The sequence below is a fragment of the Xenopus tropicalis genome, chromosome 1 (assembly GCF_000004195.4).
Source record: "Xenopus tropicalis strain Nigerian chromosome 1, UCB_Xtro_10.0, whole genome shotgun sequence".
NCBI lineage: Eukaryota > Metazoa > Chordata > Amphibia > Anura > Pipidae > Xenopus > Xenopus tropicalis.
The window spans coordinates 13,639,120-13,645,689 of record NC_030677.2 but is presented as its reverse complement, the minus strand read 5'-3'; positions in this window follow the sequence as shown (position 1 = coordinate 13,645,689).

Genomic DNA, 6,570 nt, shown 5'->3' with positions numbered 1-6,570 from the left:
GGCAGAACAGCCCTATTGGGTTTATTTCATGGTTAAATGATTCCCTTTTCTCTGTAATAATAAAACAGTACCTGTACTTGATCCCAACTAAGATATAATTACCCCTTATTGGGGGCAGAACAGCCCTATTGGGTTTATTTCATGGTTAAATGATTCCCTTTTCTCTGTAATAATAAAACAGTACCTGTACTTGATCCCAACTAAGATATAATTACCCCTTATTGGGGGCAGAACAGCCCTATTGGGTTTATTTAATGGTTAAATGATTCCCTTTTCTCTGTAATAATAAAACAGTACCTGTACTTGATCCCAACTAAGATATAATTACCCCTTATTGGGCAGAACAGCCCTATTGGGTTTATTTCATGGTTAAATGATTCCCTTTTCTCTGTAATAATAAAACAGTACCTGTACTTGATCCCAACTAAGATATAATTACCCCTTATTGGGGGCAGAACAGCCCTATTGGGTTTATTTAATGGTTAAATGATTCCTTTTTCTCTGTAATTAATAAAACAGTACCTGTACTTGATCCCAACTAAGATATAATTACCCCTTATTGGGGGGCAGAACAGCCCTATTGGGTTTATTTAATGGTTAAATGATTCCCTTTTCTCTGTAATAATAAAACAGTACCTGTACTTGATCCCAACTAAGATATAATTACCCCTTATTGGGGGCAGAACAGCCCTATTGGGTTTATTTCATGGTTAAATGATTTTTCAGTAGACTTACTGGTAATTGAAAATGAAGAACATTCCCTTAACCCTAGGTCCTGAGCATTCTGGATAACAGGTCCCATAGTTATGGGCAGAGCCAAGGGCAATAGGAAGAGCAACAAAACCAAAAGACAGAGTTGTCCATGTTATTCCTTGTGTATATGTGTATATGTGTATATGTGTATATGTGTATATGTGTATATGTGTATATGTGTATATGTGTATATGTGTATATGTGTATATGTGTCGGACTGGGGGTGCCAATAGCCCACCAGAAAACCTTAGACCTTAGGCCCTTACCATCTCTGTTCACTCACTGTCTTTAATCTCTTAATTACTTCTTTTTACATACTATTATCTATCCTTTCCTCCATTTCTTCAGTTCCTTCTCATATAGAATTGAGTGATGGCCATGGTATAGGCATACAAGGCAAATGGTTGGTAGAGCAGGAGGGCCCAGTGACACCTGGGCCCAACGGGAGTTTTCCTGGTATCCTGGTGGGCCAGTCCGACACTGTTCCCTTCATGTCTAAAGGTATGTGACCCCCCTGCCTGTCCTACATCTCATTCCCAAACCAAGGGGATTAATATGAAGTTGTTCCTCTCCTTCACCCTTTGGGTTAAGTTGGCCTGAGGGCAGGGCTCTGTGTAGTCAGGTTCTTCTACTCCCATCTCAGTAACCCATTGGGTAGGATCCTTACTTTTTTGCCCGGGGGTTATTATTCTGCTGGAACTCCCTGAAACTGATGCCAGGGGGGGTCATGGAATTGCCAAGAAAGTAACTGTATAATACAGTGGCACCTAGAGTGCCGATTCCAATAACTAGGAGGGGTGTCCACACAGGGTCAGACTGGGGTGTGTGGGAACCCACTAGGGCTGCTATCCCAGAGGCCCCTCACACCACTGCCACCCCCCAGTGTGCATTGCTCAGGTGCAGAGTCAGACTTGGAAAAAAACAGATGGGCCCACGGCCCTGGTGGGCTCTGCCGGCCCAGACCCGATCTCCATTGGAGGTCTCCCTGGCAGAAGATCTCCCCTGATGTGCCTAAGGAAAGAATAAAGTCTGTGCTCTCTGGGAGGGAGTTGGGTGTGTGGTGGGGGCCCCTCGGGGGGTGGGGGCTACTTGAGAGGGTGTTAGGTCCTTGAGAGGAGAGCCCCGGTGGGCCCTGCATCCCCCAGTCCGACCCTGCCAAAGTGCAATTGGAGGAGGGAAGTCAGCGGGAAAGCGCTCAAGCTCCCTGGTGGAGATCGGTTCTGGATCATGGGGGCCCATCGGGTTTTTTGCAGCGTCCCGCCGGCCCTTTTATCTCACAATAATCTATTCTTCTTTATATTTAGCCCATTTGTTCCCATAGAGAAATAGGGAATGACCATAAATGAGGCCAAATGGTAAGAGGCAGGGGGGCCCCCTGACACCTGGGCCCCCGGGAGTCTCCTGGTATCCCTATGGGCCAGTCCGACACCGCCTACTGGGCCAGTAAATTCCATGTTCTACAATGTACATTTCCCTGATAGATACAACGCTGTATATCCGTTTATCATTACGCAAATATTTCCTTGTCGTGCGGAAGGTTTACTGTTACCTGCGGCGGCGCCGGCGCGTCACGGCGCTTTATTTAATTCCATATATTTTATAGCCTGACGGAAACGCTCGCCTTCTGCTCTCGTGTTTTTGCGGCAACAAAATAAAGAAAAAAAAGGAAAAAAAAAAAGCGATTGCCTGTTGTTCCCTAATAGAAACGAGAGCCGTATAATTAAATTCTTGTTCTTGCGATGGGAAAATCCACCCTCACTTTCAGCACTTTTATGAGATCCATAAAACAACCTGCTGCTTAAGTGCGTTTCACTTGTGAGTAAAAAGATTCGCCGCCGACTCAAGCGCCCCCACCTGGGCTCCGCGCGCCGAGGGAACAAAGCCGCATCCTATTTAACATGTGATTTTATTGCGCACGTAATCATTTGGCACAGCTGCCCGTCCCTGACCCGACGCACGGATGGGAATTAGGATTAAGTTGGATTTGAAGGAACCCGCGATGCGCCAATCAAAGGCAAGCAGGTTAGCGCTAATCTGCCGCCGCCGCCGCGTCCCTAGGAACCAGTGTGGGCTTAGCTAATGCACAAATGATCTGCCGTGTTATTATTTTCCTTTATATTGGGCATCGGACACAACATTAAAGGGGAACTCCGGCTTCCAAACTAAAATTAAAGAGCCCCCCACAACACAGAAACCCCTAATATCCCTATCACTGTAATCTGTTCCTTCAAAAAGTAGGAATAAATCCCATTTTATATGCTGAAATCCAGCTGCAAAACAGTTCTTCTCTTTCTGCATCATTTGGAATCCTGGCAGGGGAGGAGGGACTAAAACACTGATGTTACAGATTGTAACAACTTCTCCCCAGCTTACAGACAGCATGCAGGAACTACATAACCCACAATGCATTGCACTGGGATGTTCGTTTCCGTATTGGCATCACATGTGCAGCAGGGAATTGTGGGATTGGGAGGAGGCAGGCTGAAGGCAACTAAGGTTGCATTTTATTCAAGTCACAAAGTAGCCAGCCAGATCAGCAGGGGAACAGGGGGCGGGGCTTAGGGAATAGGGGATGGGGCTTAGGGAACTGTTCCAAACCAGATTATTACATTAAACATCATAAAAAAGCTAAATATTCTTTAATTGATGTATATTGCAAATTATATTTCAAGCTTAAGTTGTGTTCCCCTTTAAAAATCCCTGCCCAATAGAAAGACAAGATGAACCAGCTACAAAACTGTAACCCATCCCCCACCGTGTCAATAAAGACCTTCTTTAACAGGATACCCAACTGACAGCTACTGGTTTCTCTAAGACATAGTAGGCTTATGACCAGGAACCCTCCATAAACATCATGGGGGCTGTAGGGTAAGAATCTCTGGCCAATAGAAACACAAGATGGACCATCTAGAATACTGTAACCCATCCCCCACTGTGTCAATGAAGACCCTCTTTAACAGGTTACCCAACTGACAGCTATTGGTTTCTCTAAGACTTAATAGTCTTATGACCAGGAACCTTCCATAAACATCATGGAGGCTGTAGGGTAAGAATCTTTGGGCAATAGAAACACAAGATGGACCACCTAGAATACTATAACCCATCCCCTACCATTTCCATGAAGACCAGAAACATCTTGTCCATCTTTCACCTTAGAGAACACCTTGTTTCTACCAACGCATTCTACTTGTAGATATAAATATAAATGCTCTGAGAAGGAACGTTCCATATAGAGCACAATATAGGCGGCTATGGCCAAAACGGTTTCCCATGCCAGAGATCAGGACAGGGGGTGACAGAGCCCAGTTAAGGTGACACACACAGTGCGTCCTGCTTATTTGCCCCAAAAGAGTGGATCGTCTTCCATTGCACCCAACTACGGTGGGTGATATTGGGCTAATTCAATCATTTAGCCCTAGGGCCAGGGAACAGTGATTGGCAGGCAGTGGGGAGACGAGGGAACGGAGTAGGGGAGTAGAAGAGGTATTTCCACCCCCCCATGGTTGTGCCCTAGGAACGTGCCTCGTTTGCCCGCCCCTAGGAACGTGCCTTGTTTGCCCGCCCATAGGAACGTGCCTCGTTTGCCCGCCCCTAGGAACGTGCCTCATTTGCCCATCCCCTAGGAACGTGCCTTGTTTGCCCGCCCCTAGGAACTTGCCTCGTTTGCCCATCCCCTAGGAACGTGCCTCGTTTGCCCGCCCCTAGGAACGCGCCTTGTTTGCCCACCCCTAGGAACGTGCCTCGTTTACCCACCACTAGGAACGTGCCTCGTTTGCCCACCCCTAGGAACGTGCCTCGTTTGCCCACCCCTAGGAACGCGCCTCATTTGCCCACCCCTAGGAACGTGCTTCGTTTGCCCACCCCTAGGAACGCGCCTCGTTTGCCCACCCCTAGGAACGCGCCTCGTTTGCCCACCCCTAGGAACGTGCCTCGTTTGCCCACCCCTAGGAACGTGCCTCGTTTGCCCACCCCTAGGAACGTGCCTCGTTTGCCCACCCCTAGGAACGTGCCTCGTTTGCCCACCCCTAGGAACGCGCCTCGTTTGCCCACCCCTAGGAACGCGCCTCGTTTGCCCACCCCTATTTCCGGCCCTGCTCCAATCATATTTATTCTTTGGTTTATTTCCATCAACGTCACTGGGAACAAAATGGCACTTTATGAACTTGATTTGAAAATGGACGCAGACCTAGAATAGATCATAAAATTGCACAATAATGTGGGTTTGGGAGAGATTCTAAGCAATGACTTTCCTGCCGACGTGGGCTGAGGAGCCGGCTGAATGGCTGCCGAGCATTATACCTGCCTTTCCTACACAATAACCATTTTGTCAAGTCTAATGACTATGGGGCTGTGGAACTGCACAGACAGCACCTATGATAATGAGCGGCCAACTTCTCCCATTCATCTTGGGCGCCCCGGCGTGCCTTCCCGCTCTAATAGATCAGCAGAGACCCTCCTCTTCCTCACTGTCTCACAGAGCCAACCTGGGGATACTGTCCGACTTGCAGTTTAAATGATGCAGGAGAAGCAAAAACGATTCTGTTTCCACCAGCGAGTCCGACCGTTCATCAGACTCCGGTATTACAAAAAAAAAAAAAATTACTTTTCAGCAAAAAGAATCAGCTCAGTGCATTTTCAGCAATGTCTATGGCTACCCGACGCATTCACGGGAATGTGAACCCGCAACACAAATGGAAAAATGATCTAAGCACTTTTGCAATTTATATAGTAAATATAGATAGATTTATATAGATAGATAAATATAGATTTGCTTATTGTTTTGAAGATATTAGCCATTTTTGTTACTGCAGATATAATGAAGCTGAAACAACAGCGCCATCTGCTGGTCTGTCCTTCCAACTTCTGCTCCGATGTTTCTCTACTATTTACTATGCAGTGACTTTTCTCGCCAGTAGGTGGGCAGCAGTCTCTAGGGTATTTCTAAGTTAATGGAAATTTTATGAGTGAATTCCTTCGTTTTTGTGTACAAATGAGGATGTTGTGTCCCAACCAAAACTCTTTTCTCATGGTTCTAATGTGCTAAAGTCTCATCAGTATATTGCCCTGGTTGCTAGAGAAGAGTCATCTGAGGTTTGTCTACTCTTTTCTGAACAGAACAACATCAGGACTTTTCTCTTCTGCTTTAAATTCCAGTGTGTGAGCATTAGCCTCTAGTGGGTAAGCATTAGCCTCTAGTAAGTAAGCATCAGCCTCTAGTAAGTAAGCATTAGCCTCTAGTGAGTAAGCATTAGCCTCTAGTGGGTGAGCATTAGCCTCTAGTAAGTAAGCATCAGCCTCTAGTGGGTGAGCATTAGCCTCTAGTAAGTAAGCATCAGCCTCTAGTGGGTAAGCATTAGCCTCTAGTAAGTAAGCATCAGCCTCTAGTGGGTGAGCATTAGCCTCTAGTAAGTAAGCATCAGCCTCTAGTGGGTAAGCATTAGCCTCTAGTGGGTAAGCATTAGCCTCTAGTAAGTAAGCATTAGCCTCTAGTAAGTAAGCATTAGCCTTTAGTGGGTAAGCATTAGCCTCTAGTGGGTGAGCATTAGTCTCTAGTAAGTATTAGCCTCTAGTGGGTAAGCATTAGCCTCTAGTAAGTAAGCATTAGCCTCTAGTAAGTAAGCATTAGCCTCTAGTGTGTGAGCATTAGCCTCTAGTAAGTAAGCATTAGCCTCTAGTAAGTAAGCATCAGCCTCTAGTGGGTGAGCATTAGCCTCTAGTAAGTAAGCATCAGCCTCTAGTGGGTAAGCATTAGCCTCTAGTGGGTAAGCATTAGCCTCTAGTAAGTAAGCATTAGCCTCTAGTAAGTAAGCATTAGCC